At 41.4% G+C, this 23,178-nt stretch overlaps 1 protein-coding gene across 3 annotated transcripts in view; it reads right to left on the minus strand.

The window, feature by feature from the left end:
* The window catches only part of PTPRG (protein tyrosine phosphatase receptor type G), a 747,615-nt gene that overhangs the window by 621,280 nt on the left and 103,157 nt on the right, over positions 1-23,178 (minus strand). The window lies entirely within an intron of this gene.

Below are 23,178 nucleotides of genomic sequence, written 5' to 3' on the forward strand. Positions count from 1 at the left end.
TCTAATTTATAGTGCATGTTTGCAGTTCACCATTATTCCCAAAATTCACTTCTCATTACTAGTTCACTTTTTTTTTTTTTTTGGGAGACAGAGTCTCGGTCTATGGCCCAGGCCTGAGTGCAGTCACACAATCTCGGCTCACTGCAACCTCTGCCTCCCAGGTTCAGTGATTCTCCTGCCTCAGCCTCTAAGACAGTTGGGATTACAGGTGTATACCACCATGTCTGGCTAATTTTTGTATTTTTAGTAGCAACAGGGTTTCGGTATGTTGGCCAGGCTGGTCGCGAACTCTTGACCTTAAGTGATCCCACCAGCTTCGGTCTCCCAAAGTGCTGGGATTACAGGAGTGAGCCACTGCGCCCGGCCACTAGTTCACTTTTCAATCATCAAGAAAATGAAGCCAACATCTTTTTTCAATTTTCCCCCATAGTCAACATTACTAATCCAAAATTCAGGATCTTAAAAAATTTAAATCCAGGACAAGAAAAATCACAATGGCTACCTACATGCCCATATCAAACACTTTACATGTATTATCTCATCTAAACCCTGTAGAAATTACATGAGGCATGAGTCCTTATAATCCACATTTTATAGAAGAGGAATAAAAACTATCCCAGAGAATGAAGCATGTATCGGGAAATAGATCAAGGTGAAACAAACAGTCGAGTCCTCTCTGTATGACAATGCTTCCTCTGAAGAGCTGAATTCATGCTGGTCCTAGCAGGCAGTCTGACATGAATAGATTACGGAGATCCAGTCAACCTTCAGGACAAACTGAAAGCGGATCAATACCCCACTGTAAATGAAGGCTGCAATTAAGAATGCAGATTGCAGGGTCAAGGCTGATTGTAATGTTTCAGCATTGGATCATTACAGAATATTCCAATAGACATCCTGCTCTCTGAGCAAGTTTTATGGTTGAGTGTGCAGTGGGTAGTTTCTGTGGCATTATTAACTGCCTATTTAACAGATCCAGGAATGCCATTTATTCTAAACACAGAGTGAAGGTTTTAAAAGCAAGAAAAGAAGCTTTTCACAAGCTAAAAGCTTCTAGGATAGGATGGACCTTAAATTGCCTATTTCACAGAGACAGAAATGGCTCCAGGGAAACTTGGACATTGTTACTTTCTTTTCTTTTCTTTCTTTTTTTTTTCTAAGAACATAAAGATGTAAGATTAACTCAATCTCACTCAAAACCAAAGCTGCTCATCTAAACCGGTTTTGGAAACGAACAAAAATTCACCACCTAAAAGCCATGACCACATTTGAAAATAATGATTTCCATACAGCTCCTGTCTCCCACATTTTAAACACATCCCACTGTGCACATGGCATATGCCATATACAGATTCCCAACGCCCAGCAAGTTACACAGCAGGCACCAAACACCAACTGGGTGCCAATAACTATTTTATTACCTGCTGTGCCCCTAGTCATCCCCATCCCCACCTCCCTGCAACCTGTACCACACCTGATAATCAGAAACAGGTCTAGGAAAAGTTTGCTCACCAATGTACCCTGAAAGCCTGTATCAGAGGCTGGTTTTTCCATGCCCTCTTTTTTTTTCCCCTTGATCTTGATCTCCTTTTTTTTTATTTTTTTTTTTTTTTTTTTTTTTGAAGGACAGAATGGAGAACTTCATTCAAAAGCAGCCAAGGGTCACCCACATATTTTGCCAGGCTCCCATGCTGTTTTTTGTTTCGTTTTGTGTTTTGTTTTGTTATAAAGCTGAATAATTGCCAACATGTTAACCTCAAAACATTGATGTTTCTGGATTTGGATTTTTATCCAGATTTCTTGCTTCTCTTGATACTCAGCCTGGGCAAGACTAGGAGCATATTCATGCAGGACAATGCTGGTGCAAGTTCAGCCACCCAGAGATGAGGCCCTCTGCCATTCACACCTCCACCTATCCTGCTTCCCTCACCCTACTTCCCTTACTGCCAGTCATGTGAAGGCGACTTCACCATTAACTGTCTGGACAGGGACTCTTTGGAGAGTGAAAGGGGGCACTGTTAATAATTACACTTGGACAAGCTGGCATTAATGGGGCAGATGGTCACCCTATTGGGTTGCCCGTTTTGGGTCTGGCTTAAATTCCCTGCATCAGGTATGTCTTTGTTCTGTTCTGGCCCAACTGCTCTGGTTTGCTCTGTTCATCAGTTTTGCTTTGGGATTGAGAGAATAGGAAGTTTTAATGTCTAATTAGTAAAATTGCTTAAGGGGACAATCGAAATTGAGAAAGAGAAAATGTTCCAGTGGCAGGGCAGTTGAGGAAAATGGGACAAGCTGAAGGGGTAAGGTGTCAAGAATTTTACTTCTCCTTGGGAATCACCCTTCACTTCCCACCGCATTCCATTTAAACCCTATGAACCTCTGACCAGCAGAAGTCTTACTCTCTGGATTCTTTTTTTTTCTTTTTTTTTTTTTTTGAGATGGAATTTCACTCTTGTCACCCAGGCTGGAGTGCAATGGCGTGATCTCAGCTCACTGCAACCTCCACCTCCCGGGTTCAAGAGATTCTTGTGCCTCAGCTTCCTGAGTAGTTGGGATTACAGGTGTGCACCACCACACCCAGCTAAGTTTTTGCATTTTTAGTAGAAACAGGGTTTCACTGTGGTGGCCATTCTCAAACTCCCGGACTCAAGTGATCCACCTGCCTTGACCTCCCAAAGCAATGGAATTACAGGCGTGAGCCACTGCACCTGGCCTTATTCACTGAAATCTAATGAGATATCTTAAGATCATACTGTTAAAGTTCTGCGTGTACTGACCAGGGTCATTCTGTGAGTTACAAGCCTGGCTCTTGGTCGGGCTGCTCAATTTCTGGTACCTTTCAATGAAAAACAGCACCAAGTCCTCTGAAACTGAGCAACTTCTCAAAACCCTAGCATGCATTCTGTCCTCCTGATGGGCTGTCAAGATCTCCTTTTATAATGAACCCAATGCGCAGTTGGGCTCCTTGCCAAATGCAATGGCCATTAGTTTGAAAACAGTTTGAAATGTTCAAGCTTTGGAGTCATACAATCAAAATCAATTAACGTACCATTTGGGAGTTTGTATGTACAGCCATCTCTGAGGCAGCAAGCTTTCCAGACTCTTTGATTTGACTGAGGCCCAATCTTGCCATGTTTCTATCAGTATCTCAACCATATATTGAAAGACCAGTGCCCCTTCTGAATATTCTTCCCTCTCCTAGTCAAATAAACTTAAATTAGGATGACTGTCGTCACTTGAGAAAAAAAAAAAAAAAAAGCCATTACTGTATCTAATACAGAGATCTTAATGAGGGGTGAGCATTGGGAGGCATCCCAAAACTTAGGTATGGGGGATGCAAATTCAAAGAGCCTATTGGGTATTACAATGGGCATTTACTTCTGGAGAACACAAAGTTTTAGACAAACAATCAATAGAAAGAGTACACGTGTTTGGGGTTATTTTTAAAAAGTATCAAAATGGGACATGGTTATGACAGGTCTGGGAAGTAGCTTGGGTACTCTTTTTCTAGAAAGTGGGATGCCAAGCAGAGACACCTGGAAGCCAGGACGGGAAATTCACATTGAGATCTCAGCTAGGGAACTTTCTGCCAGGGATGAGGCCATCTTGTCTGGGGATGCTCCCAGCTGGAGAAATCAAAGATGCAAAGACAGAGGGTAAAGCTACAATGAACTGCACTTCTTTCCAAATAAGAAGGGTAAGTGGGGAGGTACCATCAGGTTGTTCCCGTCAATTCCAATCCCACCCAACTCCTCCGAATTCTTGACTCCCCTGCTGTGTATTCAGACAACCCTACCTGTAAAAACTAGACAACTACGCCAGACATTGTAAAACCCATGGTTGACTATTTCTTCCCTGGACAACACATTCCTTCATTTTATTAAACCCATCAGGCCACCCCTTCAAGTATTCAGAACAGCTTTCCCAGCTGTTGGTTTTCAAGTGTCTTTTAGAATGCCAGTTATTTTCCATTCATCTTCTATCTTCCTTTGGGTTGCGGGAGGGCAGCCACATGCATGCCTTTGGTTTGCTTATGAGACTGGAAACAGCACGAGCTGAGCTGGATGATCCCAGCCACAGCCCCTCATTCACGGCACTGTTTGTCTAATGATGATAAAGCATCCTAATCTGCCCAACATCAGGACTCTGCTCCGGCTCCGCACACAGCATGTTGTGTTACCAAATGCGGTGTCTGTACCTCTGGGTATCGAATTTCCCAAACAGCTTTCATAAATTGTAATTCATGAGGAAGGGCTGTACACAAGCTACCTTTTGAAACTCTACCAGTCATTTCCCGTCCCCTCCCATCCATGGCCCAGCATTCGTAAGGACTCTTTATAACTGACTAATGGTCTAGGTATGCCACATCAAGAGGGGCTGCCGATTTCCAGAAATCACTAGCTCAAGAAATATATCAAATAAGCAAGCCACTCTACCACGCTGGAACCCTATGCATTTGGAGCTTGGTTTGTTCCAAATCAAATTAAGAACAGAAAATAGAAAATTGGCAAAATGAAGATACTGCGGCACAGACAGAAAAGAAACTTTTAGACACATAAGCAACAGGCAGATTTTAATCACAGGTCTGGGTCTATGACTTTTATATGCATACATTACAATTAATAAGTAAATACACATCCACCAAAAATTCATCACTGATTTATTAGGATCTTGATCCCAGCCACTGAAAGGGTTAATTGTCCAAAAAGTCTGTATCTAGCTGTGCAACCTTAACTGAGCAAGTTAGTTTCTCTCACTATCTAGGCCTCGTTTCTTCACATGTAAAGTGGGAAGAGTAAGAGAGACTGTCTTTGACGGCTGTCATAAAGATTCAGTTCTTTAAGGCAGGTGCCAGGTATAACATAGCACTTGCCCCACACTAAATACGCATAAGAAGAGGTATCGATTTTTTTTTTTTTTTTTTTTTTTTTTTTTTTGAGAAGGAGTCTTGCTCTGTCGTCAAGCTGGAGTGCAGTAGCGATCTGGACTCACTGCAACCTCTGCCTCCCGGGTTCAAACGATTCTCCTGCCTCAGCCTCTCGAGTAGCTGGGACTACAGGCACCCGCCACTGTGCCCGACTAATTTTTGCATTTTTAGTAGAGACGGGTTTCACCATATTGGCCAGGCTGGTCTCGAACTCCTAACCTTGTGATCCACCACCCGCCTCGGCCTCCCAAAGTGCTGGGATTACAAGCCTGAGCCACTATGCCTGGCTAAGAAGAGGTAGTGATACTTGATGTATTATTTTTACCCAGGCTAACTGGAGGCTCATAGGACAGATAATACTCCTCACTCAGGTCAGGATTCTCCATCTAACTAGCTGTGGAAGCCAATGTGAAAGAAATTGGTGGTCCACGTTCCAAGAGTTGCCCAATGTCTATCCTATCTGGCTCCAACTGTCCCTGATGAGAAGGCCTATAATAGCTCTCAGCTAAGAAATGGGAATTAGTAACTTATAGTAAATAAACAACAGAGATACAGACCATGCATTAACTATCCATTTCCCAACCGATGTCTTTGGAAGTCACATGCATCCGCAACATGTTAAAATCAAGCAAGGCACCAAGACATCCAGTAATAAAAATTACTTGATACACTGAATGTGTGTGTGTGTGTGTATGAAAGTAAAATATTCACTTGAATTACAATGAAGTATTCAGAAAATGTAGTAATTTCACAGACTTTAGTAACTTTATCTAAATGAAGATTTTTCGTGATTGTTTTGCAAAATACTAGCCAGTCTCTTCCGTTACTGTAACTCCAGATTCCTTGTTGGGTAGTGAAAAATAAATAAAAATTTAACTTACAAATGTCTTCTTAAATAAATGACTGAAAAAAATCTCCTCTATTTGTAAGAATGGTCGAAAAAACTGAGAACAGACGTACCTAACAATAGGGTACTGGTTAAATTACTAATATGATCCATGCTACTACGGAATGACATGTGGCTCTTAAGAGTGGCATTGATGTCAATGTGCAGATCTGGGGAGATGTTTATCGCTTACTGAGCACTTAAAACAATTTATGAAAGATAATTCAAAATGTGTGCAAAAGCAACAGTCTAATAAACCCTCATTACTCAGCTACAAAAACTATTCTAAACTTAGGGCTAACCTTGTTTCAGCTGAAACATTAGCCATAAGCCTCACCTCTCCCCTTGGTTATTTGAAAGCCAATACCAAATACCGTATCGGTTATGATATTCTATTAAATGGCAAAAAAAAAAAAAAAAAAGACATAAAACTGCCTAGAAAGCATAATCCTGTTTTAAAAGATAGCCAGAAGTACATACATACTACGGGGGAAAAAGACTATTTACCTACAAATGCTAACAATGATACCTGTGGGTGAGAAAAATACAGGACTCAGTTTCTGGCAGATACTTTTGTTTGTTTGTTTGTTTTTTTAAACCGAATGTCACTCTGTCGCCCAGGCTGGAGTGCAGTGGCCAGATCTCAGCTCACTGCAAACTCCGCCTCCCGGGTTTATGCCATTCTCTTGCCTCAGCCTCCCAAGCAGCTGGGACTACAGGCTCCCACTACCTCGCCCAGCTAGTATTTGTATTTTTTAGTAGAGACGGGGTTTCACCGTGTTAGCCAGGATGGTCTCGATCTCCTGACCTCGTGATCCGCCCGTCTCGGCTTCCTAAAGTGCTGGGATTACAGGTTTGAGCCACCGCATCCAGCGGCAGATACGTTTTCAACCAACTTTTTCTATCATGAACTGTATATTACTTGCATTATAAAGACAAATTAAACTTAACATGTCTTTAAGAATAATTTAGTACCATAAATGAAACACTCTCAACCATGATTTGCACTGAAAATACCCAAACTTACTGCTAAATCTTATTTTTCTATATTTTCCTAAACTTTACCACTCTACCTGAACCCATCTCACATCCTCCATCCTCCAGAAAAGTTATCCAAGCCACCAATGTAAGTGTATCATTAAGGGGAAAAATTTAGACAGAGAGAGATATATGGAAATATCATTTGTATAAAGAATATTGCTTGCTATACATCACATGCCAATTTTTACTAGAAAAGAAACTGTTATTCAAAAAATGTTAAAAGTTGATGTAAATTTATAGGGCAACAGCGCTGTGAGTGACAGACATCTGTGGTAGGGTAATGCTAGGCTGTTTCTTGCTTTGTTGATTCAACAATCAGCACTGAATGTCTCCTGTTCTAATTTATTTTAACTTCTGCTTAATTAAATGCATAAAAGAACTAATGTGTTGGATTTGGGGATTTAAAATGACTTTCACCCAGCTGTTTTTAAATGCACTAGGAAATTTCTTGAATATAATTGTTCTTTTAGAGGCAAAAAAGCAGACTGTAACCATGACACTCACACAGAGGGGAATTATCACCTAGTGACACTGGCTGACAACCTGTAAACAGTAATTCCCACCGAGAGTCTGAAAGACATTCCAGGACTTTTCCAGCTACCTCATGAGGTGATGTTAAAGTTACAAAGAGAAGGGTCAAGATAAAATTATTTTTAATTCATTTTCAACCAATTCAACAAACAGCTGCTCAACAAACATTTGCTAAACCAAACAGAAGTCAGCAGCACATGGATCAAATTTTTTGGACAACTGGGAAATCGTCTCCTACCTCCAATCTTTTTTTAATGTAGTATTTATAGAGTATTAATATGGTTTTTTTCTATTTTTTTTTTTTTTCTTTTTGAGATGGAGTCTCACTCTATCCCCCAGGCTGGAGGGCAGTGGGGCAATCTCAGCTGACTGCAGCCTCCACCTCCTGGGCTCAAGCACTCCTCCCACCTCAGCCTCCTGAGTAGCTGGGATTACAGGCACCTGTCATCACTCCCAGCTAAGCAATATGGCTTTAAACACATAGGCAACAGTAAAATCCAAAACGGAGAGAGCAGAGAGCTGGAGATCAGTATCCAGACCTTTCTACTCAAGCCAACATTAACGTGTCCGTCTCTGAGACATTCAATAGGCTTTTCTCATGCAAAGCCATGTTACTTTTTTTTTTTTTTTTTTTAATTCTACTTTAAGTTCTGGGGTACATGTGCAGAAAGTGCAGGTTTGTTACATAGGTATACACGTGCCATGATGGTTTGCTGCACCCATCAACCCATCGTCTACAGTAGGTATTTCTCCTAATGCTCTCCCTCCCCTAGACGCTGGTGTGTGATGTTCCCCTCCCTGTGTCCATGTGTTCTCTTTGTTCAACTCCCACTTATGACAACATGCGGTGTTTGGTTTTCTGTTCCTGAGTTAGTTTGCTGAGAATGATAGTTTCCAGCTTCATCCATGTTCCTGAAAAGGACATGAACTCATCCGTTTTTATGGACAAAGCCACGTTTCTATTTCCTACCACATCTTAACATAAGGAATATACATTCTTCTTACTCCAATCCTCCCAATCCAATCAAGTGTTGCTCAGAGTTCGATATTTAGAATGGGGGTTAGATGATAAGAAATCACTTACTGGGTGTATAAAGTACATTATTTGGGTGGTGGATACCCTAAAAGCCCCAACTTGATCACTCCATAATCTATGCATGTAACAAAATTGCACTTGTACTTGCATAGATTTATACAAACAGTAATAATAAACTAGCACAAACAATAATAAAAGAATTCCATATTTTAAAAGAAGAACACATATTTATATTTTCTACTCAGTCTGATGTCTAATGCCAGATTGGCTCTCAATAATAACAGCATTGAAATATACCATGTAGGGTGTGTCATCTTCATTTTGCAGACTGAGAACTACCTCAATGGGAGCCCCACTTTGTAAAGTCTTGAGCTGGTGTTTTTTTTTTTTTTTTTTTTTGAGACGGAGTCTTGCTCTGCCGCCCAGGCTGGAGTGCAGTGGCCGGCTCTCAACTCACTGCAAGCTCGGCCTCCCGGGTTCACGCCATTCTCCTGTCTCAGCCTCCCGAGTAGCTGGAACTACAGGCGCCCGCCTCATCGCCCGGCTAGTTTTTTGTATTTTTTAGTAGAGACGGGGTTTCACCGTGTTAGCCAGGATGGTCTCGATCTCCTGACCTCGTGATCCGCCCGTCTCGGCCTCCCAAAGTGCTGGGATTACAGGCTTGAGCCACCGCGCCCGGCCGAGCTGGTGTTTTATCCCATGGGACCATTCGGGCTCTTTGTTATTTACCAAAAATCTCTAACTCAGAGTTTTAGAAATAACCTTTGCCAAGGGGCCCATCCACAGAAATTTCTATTACTTTCCAGAAAGCACAAAGACCGTGATTATAATGCAGGGACAATTTTTGTTTTACATGCAGGGACAACTTATAACTTGTTATTTATTTGTTTTATCTTTTTTTTTTTTCTCATTTTATTTTGAGACAAAGTCTCATTCTGTTGCCTAGGTTGGACTGCAGGTGCCACGATCGCGGCTTACTACAGCCTCGACTTCCCACACTTAAGTGATATCCTCCACCTCAGTCTCTGAGTAGCTAGAACTACAGCCACGCACCACCACACCCAGCTAAATTTTTATGTTTTGCAGAGACAGAGTCTCGCCATGTTACACAGGCTGGTCCCAAACTCCTGAGCCAATCAAGAATCCTCCTGCCTTGGCCTCCCAAAGTGCTGGGATTGCAGGTGGGACCACACCTGGTCCCAACTTATAACTTTTTAGACTCTAAAACATGATGGACCCTTAAGAAAGTTTTCTCTGCAATACATTCACACAGTATCAGGAGAACTCCTAAGACCTCAAACAAAATAATGAAGCCATGGAAAAATCTTCCCCAATAGATGCCTAAGATTTTTTATTCCCCATCTCCTCGACTCCGTGACAGCTTGGAAATGGGCACCACCGTGTTCTCAAATTGAATCATGTTTTCAACTGAATCCAACTTAAGCATGGACTCAACGTAACCTGATCGCTCCAGTTTCGCGGCGTCTCTACCTCACACACTCCCCACCCCAAGTCAGGGCAAGCCTCCAGAGAGCAGGGATTTGAATAGCCACAACACAAACAAAAGATGCCAACGAAGGTCTCTTTTCTGTGATTCTACTTAATTATATCTCAAAGAACTAAGCAGTAATTTTCAAACGACAGCAGACTCAACCACGACAAATTCCCCCGTGTTGTGAAAACTCGCGCCTAGTCTAAAACCTACAACCGGAGGCCCAGGAAAATGCAGTGGTCTGCAAGAGATTTTAAACACTCTGCCTCCCATAGCTGGTCCCCTTCTAGAAGGTTTCTGTTTCGTGTCAGAGAGGTTAATGAGTTAGTGGGTCTGCTCGAGGTCTAGCTTTGGAATATGACCATATGGAAAGCAGAGATAAGCAAGTAAAAGATGTGGCGCTGATCAATATGGGGGCAGATAATACCATTTTGAAAACAGATTACAAGTCTGCAATGCGCTTTAACATAATTTAAACAAATATCACAAAATGGATTCCTACTAGGCAAGGTGCTCTTAAGAGTAACTCAGGTATGTCTGAAAACTACAATGACCTTTTTAAGACCCCCTGAGAACTCGTTAATTCGTAGACATTCTTAGATGACACCTTGCTGGCCTGAAAGTATTAGCACATTTTCAAAAAGAACCTGATTTTCAGGATAAGTCAACCCCTCCTGGGTCTTCCCAAGTTTTTGAACATAAGCCACTGACTACAAACTGAGTCCCAATGCAATTCAATCAGTTCAAATTTAGCTAAAGGAAAGCTAACACTCAGCATTTATTTGTCCCCAACATACCCAGAGTTGGGCTTTTCACATCTTCCCACAAGGCTATGTGTAAAGCAGATATTTATCCCCATCAAATAGACAAGGAGACTAATGTTCAAAGGGATTGAACCAAGGTGTCCAATGTCAAACAGCCAGTGAGCCAGGATGGGGACAGAAGTCTAGATCTGCCGACTCCAGTACTGAAACTCAACCACCCTACCAAGTTATCTCTTTCAGGAAGAGTAGCCCTACATGACTACGTGCACTGATCACCACCTGCATTCAAAGGCAGCACATGTCTGGTCTTTGAGTCCTTCCCTCCTACCTATCACCACATCAACGCCCAACCAGTTGTCCACAGCGCCAAGATATGTCACATTCCCCTCTCAATCAGTGCCAAACTGTCTCAAGTACAACTGATTTTGCAGCAATAAAAGACACATAGTAGAAAAAGTAATGTGTGTCCTGCAGAACGTTAAGAAAAACCTGTGCAGCATAGTTCCAAGCAGTAAATTCCTTGCTTCAAAGGAGAAGAAAAAAATCAAAACATCGGCCGGGCGCGGTGGCTCAAGCCTGTAATCCCAGCACAGGCTGAGATGGGCGGATCACGAGGTCAGGAGATTGAGAACATCCTGGCTAACACTGTGAAACCCCATCTCTACTAAAAAATACAAAAAACAAAAAACAAAAAAACTAGCCGGGCGAGGTGGCGGGCACCTGTAGTCCCAGCTTCTCGGGAGGCTGAGGCAGGAGAATGGCGTGAACCCGGGAGGCGGAGCTTGCAGTGAGCTGAGATCCGGCCACTGCACTCCAGCCCGGGCGACAGAGTGAGACTCCGTCTCAAGAAAAAACAAAAAAAAATCAAAACATCCCTTCATTCAACAATATACTGTAGGCACTGGGGTCCAATAATAAACAAATCAATTAACTATCTGAAACGGAACTGTAATTAACAGAGATGGTAAAGTCTAGGAAGAGAAGTAAGAAAGAGTAAAAGGGATGGGAATGGATGCCCCTGCAGACACTGTAAGCCACAGGCCAGCTGTGACTGTGCTGTCATTACTAGGGATACATCCAATGTTCCTCTGAGCCTCTTGATACCGGTACCAGCATCCAAGCACATTACAGTATTTGGAGTCAGTCCTCTGACCTGATTCTGGGTCTCAGTGAACAACTCATAATGCCTCAAGCTCTAAGCCACAAAAATCATCCATCAACCCCACTGGAAATGAGGTCCTGAAAAAATCTTGCCCGAAATAAACACTCACTTCTGCTCATACTTTTTATTTAACTACACTAGCTTAGTCTACTCTCAAGCAAGAACCAAAGTTTAAAATAACCAATCCTAGAGAGCAGCAGCTCAGCATCCTTCAACTCAAGGGCCTGGAAGGTAATGTCAATAATACAAATGCAATGCACAGTGTTAGTTTTACCAGGGGACAAAACTGTAATTAGAAAGCATTTCTATATTATCTAAAGTTCAGGGTAATAAATTAGTTTTAAAAAGTAGGCCACCACTGATTTAGCAAATACTAACTAAGTATTCTTTGAATTTGGTATAAGCAAAAAGTTCTATGTTAGGGCTTACCATAATTTCAGACAGAGGAGCTTGTGTGGTAGAGTAAATCCTCCTAAGAAATGACAGCCTTAGTGTAACATGCTTTCAGCCCTAGATAATACCATCTCTTGAAAATATCTGAGAGTCACATTTGTTGTGATTCTACTCTGAGATCTCATTAAACTTCAGGAAGTGTCTACATGTTCAGCAGAGGGTAATGTTCACAAAGTAACCTTTTTAAAAAAAGCAATAAACTCATAAAACCAATTAAAGCCTTACACATTTCCTCTAATACTTTTTGTAAAACTTGCATAATTTCTGATTTAACAAAAGAAACTCAATTCTGGGTCTCCCCCCACCTAACCTTGAGTGGCTGTGTTATAAGGCGCCACCCACACACTGCCATTTGCTTTCTATAAAAATGGGCCTGTCAGTTTCTATTCTGAAGCTGTTGCAGAAAAGCAGCGAGAAAAACGGAAAGTTTAAGTGCTATTTTCAAATTTTGCAGAGTTAAAGCCCGGCTTTCTAGAGTACGAGAGAGAGTTCACACACTCTCCCATTTTTCACATGTGTATCTGTTCCTTTCTCTTCTCCCAAATTCCTGATAAAGGGGGGTATCCTGTAAATGATTTAACATTCATCTTAACACTGGAGAATGGCACCAAATACTTGGACCTTCAATGTATGAGAGTTTTAACTCAATCTTATTTGAAATTATATGGAATTAAGATTTTTAAAAATTTGTTCCTACCTTTCTGGACTATACATATGGATGAGAATGGTCTTGTGTATGGGTAGGCAGACTCTTTCTGTAAAGAGCCAGACAGTAAATATTTTAGGCTTGGCAAGCCATATGGTCTCTGTTGCAACCACTCAATTCCACTGTTGTAGCAAGAAAACAGCCAGAGACAATAAGTCAACAAATAGTAGGGGCTCTATTCCAATAAAACTTTTTTCCCACCCCTACACCTTTACCAATAAAACTATTTACAAAAAAATAGGCAGTGGGACAGACGTTTGCCCATGGGCCGTGGTTTGCCAATCCCTCGTCTTGTGGATCAAGTCTTAGAATCAGCAGAATGAAGTTAAAGACTAGCAGCCAGACTGACTTTTTTTTTTTAATGAAAAAAATTTTTTTTAAGAGAAAAATCTCGCTATGTTTCCCAGGTTAGATTCAAACTCCTGGGCTCAACAGATCCTCCCACCTCAGCCTCCTAAGTACCTGGGACTGCAGGTGTGCAGCACCACACCAGGTAAGACTGGACATTTATTAACTGGTAATTCTAGACAATCGACTTTGCCTTGCTTTAGTTTCCTTGTGTACAAAATGCCAAGGGTGAGGCAGGCCTAATAGAGCCTCCCTCACAGAACTATTCTGAGAAGCAAGTAAATTAAAATGGGAAAAGTGCTTAGAGTCGTAGCTGGAACATATTACGTTGTACATATGCTTGTTATAAGCATCATTTTAAATCTAATTAATGTCATTATCTAGAACCAGTACCAAATACATATATATATATTTTTTTCTGTTATAGCTATGTTAAAGATGCCAGACTTTCTAGGGAAAGTCAGAAGGAAGTTTTTTCTCCATCTCTATGTTAATGCCTTTGCATCTTAGAAGCAGAAAATGTTAAAGATACATAGAAGTTAGAATGTCACATCAAATCCATAAGCTATGCGATTCAAATTTAAATTGTTGAGGAGGCATTTAAGTTTTGAGCTTATTCATAAGCCACTTGTAGTTCTTCTTAGGATTTAAGTTCTACTATGATTTGGGGTCACTGGAGATCATTTCAGCTCTTGTTTCCAAGCCCATTCTAAAGCAATTACTGCTGTTGTAAAGCAACAGGAAGGAACAGATGGCTGGGTCTAGGTTTTAAAAGTACTTTTTAAATTATTAATTCAAATAAATTGGGGGGGTAAGGAAGGGGAGAAACTACCATTACACAATTTATTTACTACATATAAAAGCAATTATTAAATTGAAGTCACTCATTCATTCTAAGTACTGTTCTACACCATTTTTGAACAAAAAAAAAACAAAAACAAAAACACCTGACATCAGCTGTCAGCTTTTCTTAAGTAGACTTCTGTCAGTGGTCAGAAACAAATTAGTCTTGAGACATCTCTGGTATCACAAAGAGGACAAGTGTGCTACTGGCATCTAGGATAGATGTTACTAAACACCCTACAATGAACAGGATGGTCCTCCCAGATCCTGGATAATAACCTTTGGATAATAACAAATAATTATCCAGCCCCAAATGTCAATAGTGCTGAGTTTCAGAAACCCTGCCTTAGGTTTTGAGAAAACCAGCGACAGTAAAATCACCTGCCAGGTACTTGGTGTTTATCATCTCATTTCACCTTCATCACAACCCTGCAAAGGCTGGTTTTCCTTTCTTCCATTGCTAGATGCAAGAAAAGATGGCAGAGAGAGGCTAGGCTGCATGCTCCAAGTCCTCTTGCCTCAAAGTAACAGCAGATAACTGAACATAAGCTTGTCAGATTTGCCACACACCCTTCCCAGAAGTGGAAATTATTTGGCAAATGAAGACTGGTAAGTTTAACTTCAGGGAAATAAGATACCCAAAGTCTGTGAACGGCTATCAAATGAGAGTTCCCATCTCTGTCAAGCCCAGAAGTAATTCAGACAGATAGCAGAAGAGAAATCTCATCACCTTCACACCAGTAAGGAGCCTTCAGCAGCTATGCAGCGGTGCCCTTGATCTTCACCAGCCGGCATAAGAGAAACAGAGGTTTTTATCAAGCATCTGGGAGTTTATTACACTCTGCACCTCTTTCTCCTTTATAGGATTTTCTGGCCAAATTCAATAGTCACCAGCATTCTGGAGAGGTTAACATCATTCTTTATTTACTGAGTAAGATACACAGCCACCTGTTTCTAGTTCCCAGTATAATTAGCCATTTTACTTGGCCAAAAAAAAAAAAAAAAAGGAAAGTAAAAAGTTAGAGTGAGCTGAGAAGGTCGTAATCCGCTCTCCGCATATTTGTATGTCCTGTTGCGTGAATTTTATGTTTCAGTTTCCAACTAAAAGAGTTGCATATCCATAATTCACTTTTGAAAAAAACAAAATCTTTTCTTTTTAAGAGATGGGGTATAATTCTGTTGCCCAGACTGGAGTATAGTGGCATGACCATAGTTCACTGCAACCTCAAACTCCTGGGCTCAAGCGATCCTCCCCCCTCAGCATCCCCTGTGGCTGGGACTACAGGTGCATGCCACCACACCCAGTTAATTTTCTTTTCTTTTTGAAATACAGACAAGGTCTCACTAGGTTGCCTAAGCTGGTCTTGAACTCCAGGAATCTAATGATCTTCCCGCCTCAGCCTCCCAAACTGCAGGAATTACAAGCATAAACCCTTGTACCTGAACCCAGCCTAGAAAAACAAAGTCTTTAATATATATTTGTGTGTGTATGTATTTAAAATTCACTATCTTAGCTTTGGGTTTTCAAGTTACAACTTGGCCCAGACTTGCAAGATAACTGTGAGCCTCCATAAAACACAGACATTATCTCTATAAAAGAATCATTGACTCAAACAAACCTATTTGTCTGACTTTGTGCAATGGATTTAAAACCATACTTCCAGGAAGAAGACAGTGAAAATACTGATAGGCGAGAACTGCAGAAGGCCAGCGATGTATTTCTTAGCTCCCCATTTCTTCTCTCTTCTAGGTCTCTAGTTCTGAATGGCAGAAAGGCAAAAGCTTGTGTGGTGAAGATTAGCCCCTGCCTACTACACAAGGTTTCCTTTCCTAAGAATTTCACCTTGGATCACAGCCCAGCAACACAAAATGGGACAGAATAAAATCTGACATAAACATGGATCCTCTTGTGAGAGTTACTATTCAAACAGGGGTGACACTGACAGAGACACTAAGATTTATCAGAAAACTCCACCTGCCAGTGGTTCCAAAAAAAAAAATTCTGAACAAAACAGGGGATGTCCAGTTCCTTAAATTTCACATAACCCTTCAGACAAAAACTTCCTGTTACTCAATATCTTCCTAAATGCTTGTGGTTTTTTTTGTTTGTTTGTTTTTTGTTTTTTTTTGTTTTTTTTTTTTTTTTTTTTTTTTTTTTTTTTTTTTTGAGACAAGATCTGGCTCTGTCGCCCAGGTTGGATGGAGTGCAGTGGTGCGATCTCAGCTCACCACAACCTCCGTCTCCTGGGCTCAAGGGATCCTCCCACCCCAGCCTTCCTAGTAGCTGGGATTATAGGCACGTACAACCACACCTGACTGATTTTTGTATTTTCTGTACAGAGGGCGTTTTTACCATGTTGCCCGAGCTGATCTGGAACTCCTGGGCTCAAAGTGAGCCACCAGCCTTGGCCTCCCAAAGTGCTGGGATTACATGTGTGAGCCACCGCGCCAGGCCTCTATAATGCATTTTTAAATGCCAAAAGTAATGCTCATAATTATTTACAGCACAAAGGTAGAAGTGAATTGTTTTTACAGAATATTCAGATTTATACTAGGTCACTTGACTGCAACAATCTGACAGAAATAATTTTGCCACGCTCTTGGACTGAGGATTATAAGACAAGGAGTGACGGCCCATTTGACCAAGAGCTCTGGGCTCGGTCACCCCATCAGTGAGTCCCAGGAATGTGGATTCCTTCTGGATAACTATGACTCACAACTGTAATGTTACCTTCTTAAAAATGCGAGGGGCGTGACACTAGCTTGACTACAAGAAGCATGTAGAGTGGGAACTTGGCAATAATCCACTTAATACAATCCAGATGTGGAGCTAAATCCAACAGTTCACTTTCTGAATTCATCACTCACAACTTAAGGAACTGAATTACCAAGGCTAATTCTGTCAAAACAGAAAGTACAACATGATCAAAACTTCACATTTGTTCTCTGACCATCGTAACAAGAATTCATTCTGAGGATTCTGAGAAATACATGCCCGCCTACTGTAGTTAGTGCTTTAAATCAGGGGTCCTCAACCCCCAGGACACACACCACAACCAGTCCATGCCTTGCCAGGAACCGAGCTGCACAGCAGGAGGTGAGTGGAGGGCAAGAGAGCATTACTGCCTGAGCTCTGCCTCCTGTCAGATCAGTGGCGGCATTAGATTCTCATAGGAGCAAAAATTACATTGTGAGCTGTGCATGTGAGGGATTTAGGTTGCCCGCTCCTTATGAGACTCTAATGCCTAATGATCTGTCACTGTCTCCCATTAACCTCAGAGGGGACCGTTTAGTTGCAGGAAAGCAAGCTCAGGGCTCCCACTGATTCCACGGTTGGATGACTTGTATAATTATTTCATTATATATTACAATATAATAATAATAGAAATAAATTGCACAATAAATAAAATGCACTTGACTCATCCCAAAACCATCCCCCCCCCATCCCCATGGAAAAATTGTCTTCCACAAAACTGGTCCCTGATGCCAAAAAGGCTGGGGACTACTGCTTTGAATACACTATCTCCAAGCCTTACAATAACATTATAAGGTAGGGGTTATTTATCCCCATTGTACAGAGCAGGATATTGAGACTTAAAAAGATTATATCATCTGCTCAAAACTATACAATGATATTCATTTATTCTTTCAACAAATACCTACTGAGAACCTTCCATGTTCTGTGACTGGTACCAGGCATTTGGGAGTAAACAATATACATATGTCCCTACCTTCATGGAGATTACAATCTTCTAAGTGGCAAAGCCAGATTCCATACCCAAACATTGAGTAGAATGCCAACGACCTTGCTCTTTTTTAGTTTTAATTTTAATTTTATTTATTATTTATTTTGAGACCGGGTTATGAGACTGGCTAATTTTTGTATTTTTGGTAGAGACAGTTTCATCACGTTGCCCAGGCTGGTCTCAAACCCTTGTGCGCAAGTGATCTGCCCACCTCAGCCTTCCAAAGTGCTGAGATTACAGGTGTGAGCCACCACACCTGACCTGCTCTTTTCAATGGCTGTGAAAACTAATGAGTCATATCAGAAGTTACTCGACTTGAACCTGCATCAGAAGCCTATGTGTGTACTCTGAATCTCCCTTGCTCACCTGCATTTCTGCGGACTGGCAGACATATGCACCATCACCATCAATAAGTCTTGGTTGGGAGGCCTTTTTAAATGCTACTGGAACAGATCTTCCTTGTTCATGCTAAGTACCAAATCTGACCCCAAAACATTCCCTTTTCTGCCCCTAGAAAGGCCTTACCCAGGTCTCCAACATCACTGGACCCCATTCCAAGGGCATGCCAAGGACAGTAATCTTCTTATGGATTCAGTGATGATTGTTTGTTCCTGTGTATCTGACCCCCGCCATTACCTTGCATTAGTGATCTATTACTGTGTAACAAATTATCCCACAAGGTAATGGCTTCTAACAACAAACATTTATCATCTCATAGACTCTGTGGGACAGGGATGTAAGAGTAGTTTACTTGGCTTGGTTCTGGCTCAGGTCCTCTCATGAGGTTACAAGTCAAGTGTTGGCTGCACTGCAGTCAGGTGAATATTTAATCTGGGATAGAGGATCCACTTTCAGGCTTCCTCATATGGCTATCAGTAGGAGGCCTCCATTCCTCACAACACAGGCCTCTCCACAGGGCTGCTTGAGTGTCCTCACAACATGGCAGGTGGCTTTCCTCAAAGTGAGTGATCCAAGAGAGCAAATCTCTTTAGAGATCTCGTCTCTAAAGTCACTATCACTTCAACCTTATTATGTTCATCAGGAGACACTAAGTATAGCTCATAGTCAATGGGAGGAGAATTAAACCTCAGTTTCTGAAAAAAGATTTTGTAGGCATATGTTTAAATGGTTATTACCTTCTAACCCCTTCCAAGATAAGAAGAAATCTGGTCTTTGGGAGAACTTGGGTTAATTAACTATAAACCTAGAGGAGTATAGTGTTGGTTTCTATTTGTTAGTGTGCTAACCAGAACTAGTCAACAGGCTAGCTACACCAACGTGTATAATAAGGAAAGAAAATAATATTTGATGAAGCATTAAGCCTGGTGCTTATTAAAATTTAAATTATTAATATCTGAAAAGAAACAGTAAGTGATTGAGTGGTGATGTTTTTTCTTGACAGGTAAGTATTTGCAAACCAAAATCATTATTCTCTTTGTCACAATTACATTTCAACACCAGCTAGTAGGTGCTGGCAGTTTATGTGTCTAGGGCTGAGTCTGTTACATAAGAATGCTAGTATCTATGTACAAATTGATATCTCCTCTTTACTCACTACAAAGAAAAGAGAAATGATTAAGAAACAAACAAAGCTCTTTATCCAAGGTAAAAATAAAAGGAATAGGATTTATATACAAAAATGAAATAAACTTGTTCTTTAATTTCTAGTGTTTTTTGGTATTTATAGCATGATAAAATGGCTCAGCATAGGTACAGTCATTCACTAAAGATGCTATAATTCTAAGAAACATTCAGTTGCATAAATGCTTTACATATTCTAAACTGCCTAGGAAGCCAGATAAATAAGATTAAAACAGGCATATAGACACTAAAGGAGAAATAAGATATTCACCACAGTCAAGGTTTGCTATTCCTCTACTCAGAAATCAATTCTCTCTTAAAATAAAAATAAAAAAATTTTGTAAAGGAAATTTTATAAAATAGTAAGATGACACAGTAATCTCAGCAATTTGGAAGGCCAACCACCCATTTTTTTAAATGAGGGGAGCCTGGCCTAGCGGCATGCACTTGCAGTCCTAGCTACTCGGGAAGCTGAGGTTAAAGGATAACTTGAGTCCAGGAGTTTGAGGCTGCAGTGGTCTAGGATCATGCCACTGCACTCAGCCTGGACAACTGAGCAAGACTCTGTCTCTTTAAGAAAAAAAAAATTTTTTTCATTGGGGAAAAAAGTGTCCAAACCTGTTTAATGCATTAAATTGTATAAGGTTTTGTTTTTTGAGATGGGGTCTCACTCTATGGCCCACGCTGGAGTGCAAGTGGCACAATCCGGGTCCACTGCAACCTCTGCCTCCAAGGTTCAAGCGATTCTCATGCTGCAGCCTCCCGAGTAGCTGGGATTACAAGGTGTGCACCACCATGCTCAGCTAATTTTTGTATTCTTAGTAGAGATGGGGTTTCATCATGTTGGCCAGGCTGGTCTTGAACTCCTGACCTCAGGTGATCAGCCCACCTTGGCCTCCCAAAGCGCTGGGATTACAGGCATGAGCCACCATACCCGGTCAGGTTTTTTGAATATCCAGTCACCATTATCATTGTCAACACGTGGACACTATGTGATATTGAACCACGTGCTGCTCTAGAAGCATACTCTGAAATGGCCCTTTAATCCTGATACCAACACCATGAGGTATTACCTTTATTTTAACAAATGAGAAACTGAGGCTCAGGGAAGTTAAATCCATGTATCACTCACTAATTATGTGAACAAGAGGCAAGAGGGGGCTCAAACCCAGACAGTCCAGCCTCAGTATCCAAACTCTTGACCACTATTCTGTTCTCTTGTTCAGAGAGGACTTTGGGAGACTTGGAGTTCAGAGTTTACCTCCTGGTCAAAAAAAGAAGTTTAACCACAAGGTGATACTTCTGCAATGCCTTCAGAAGTCACAGCAAGCTGCCACCTGCATTAAAACCCCCAAAACAATTCTGTCAGGTAAGTGAACATTCATCTCCTTAGTGTTTCCAGAATTTCATTCTGCGTGTGTGTGTGTGTGTGTGATGGAGTCTCAATGTGTCACCAGGCCGGAGTGCAGTGGCACAATCTCAGCTCACTACAACCTCTACCTCCCAAGTTCAAGCGATTCTCCTGCCTCAGCCTCCCAAGTAGCTGGGATTACAGGCACAAACCACCACGCCCAGCTAATTTTTGTATTTTTAGTAGAGACAGGGTTTCATCATGTTGGCCAGGATGGTCTTGATCTCCTGACTTCATGATCCGCCCACCTTGGCCTCCCAAAGTACTGGGATTACAGGCGTGAGCCAACACGCCCAGCCAAAATTTCATTCTTCCTCATACTATGTTCAAAGTTTCCACCATAGCCACATGCCCCCTGAAAAACTCTAGTTTTCCTTATTAAAAAAAAAAAAAATCCATTCATTTCTTCTAATTAAATAAATTTATTTTTAAAGAAAACTGTGTATCACATCCAGGAACTTAAAAACTAATATTATTTGGTTTAGGTAAATTGGTTACCAAAAGTAATAATCAATGTATCAAGACACTCTCCCATTGTGCCCATACATGACTTCAGAATCCTTCTCCATACAGTGTTCTAAGCAGTCTCTACCCATTAATCATCAATGACACTCAAAATGCAATCTACTGGGTATACTACATGGAATCTAATACACTCTTCAGACAAAGAAGGAACATGACACTCAAAGGTTAACAAGAAAGTATTTATCTTCCTAAGATTTGTTGGGAAATGAACACTCAAAATCAGGATCCAGACCCCTACCTTCTCTTCTGACTCTCCTTCCTGCTCATCCCACTGTCTGGACAAACGTGCAAAGGCTTTTTCACTTTTAAGAGGTGTACACAGCCTCATCAAACTATCTTCTTCTCCAGTGAAGCAGAATGCAGTCAGTCAAGAGCTCCCGAAAATTGAGCAAGAAAATCCTCAACTGAGCAACCCTGTTTGGACTTGCACTATCAGTGCCTTTGTCGACAAAAGAAAACATCCATTGTATAGGCCTATATGAAGACCTGAGAACATCTATTCAGGCTGTCGGCTTTGGAGCTACAAGAATAAAACTGTCAGCATCCTATCTGACGTTCATCAGGCCATGACAAAGGGCCCTTAAAAACAGGGATTACCAAAGGCTTTCAGGCTGGAGCGGCCCCAAGGTGTGTCTGCTAGGTCTTGGGCACTGTGCAAAAAGGGGAACAGGGGGCAGGGGCAGGGGCAGGAGAAAACACAGCACAGCTCATGCTCCTAGGTAGAAGGCTATCAGCAAAACTTTCCAAAGACTTCCTCCGAAGCAAGCCATGAGAACCAGTGCTACACTCCTAGTCTGAACACATATCCAGAAGTGAAGTTCCAAGGGCATGGTGGCCAGAATCTATAATGTGTCCAATTTTTACAGACATATACTATGTTTCTACTTGAAGATGGTCTTTTTCTGGCTTTGGCCAAAAAATATGGACGTGGGAGCACTCGATCATGGCCATGAGTGTCTAACAAACTCATCCTTTCATTTTATAAATACTTCACCTAGTAGGTGCTGGGTGCTGAGACAGAGCAGTGAACATGTCTAATCAAATCCCTAACTCGCAAAGACCTTGTATCCTAGCTGGGAAAATAAACAACAAAACAAACATACATTTATCTCAGGAATAAATGACAGAAAGAAAACAAGACTTGAAAATAAAAGTGTGATGTGGATGAGATGGGGAGAATAAAAACCAGGGAGCCAAGTTAGACATTAGATCCCTATTTTAAAGATAGAAAAAGGAGCTCAAATTGTTCTCTAACTTTCCCAAGGTCACAAATAATAGTTGAAGGCAGAGCTGGTATTTGAACCTGTAGCTACCTGGCTGTAGGACCAACCAAGCTCTCCATTGTGACTCCACGTTGCCTTCTCTAACCTTGTACCTGAGATCCTGAGACCTCACCTAGCCACTGTCCTAGGACGCTGTCTCATCAGGGACATCTGAATTCATAATGTCCAGCTGCAGTGTGACCAGTCCTGAATCCACAGGCACTGGGTGCCTGCTTGCATCAGGCCAGAACATTCCTGTTCTGGCAACTTTCACAGCCCCCGAGCTTGAAGCCGACCAAACCGCCAAATACACGCCAGAACAGTGATGTGGTTCGAGATGAACAGTGCATGCAGATTCAATTCCAAACCTAGAAATCAGTTAGGTCCTTCTCATCTCATCCCATGGCCTGGAGCTCGTATACTTCCCAAACATTTTCATGGAGTGTGTCTGTCCATAGGGTGGG

This window comes from Rhinopithecus bieti, unplaced genomic scaffold (assembly GCF_001698545.2).
Source record: "Rhinopithecus bieti isolate Rb0 unplaced genomic scaffold, ASM169854v2 scaffold_36004, whole genome shotgun sequence".
NCBI lineage: Eukaryota > Metazoa > Chordata > Mammalia > Primates > Cercopithecidae > Rhinopithecus > Rhinopithecus bieti.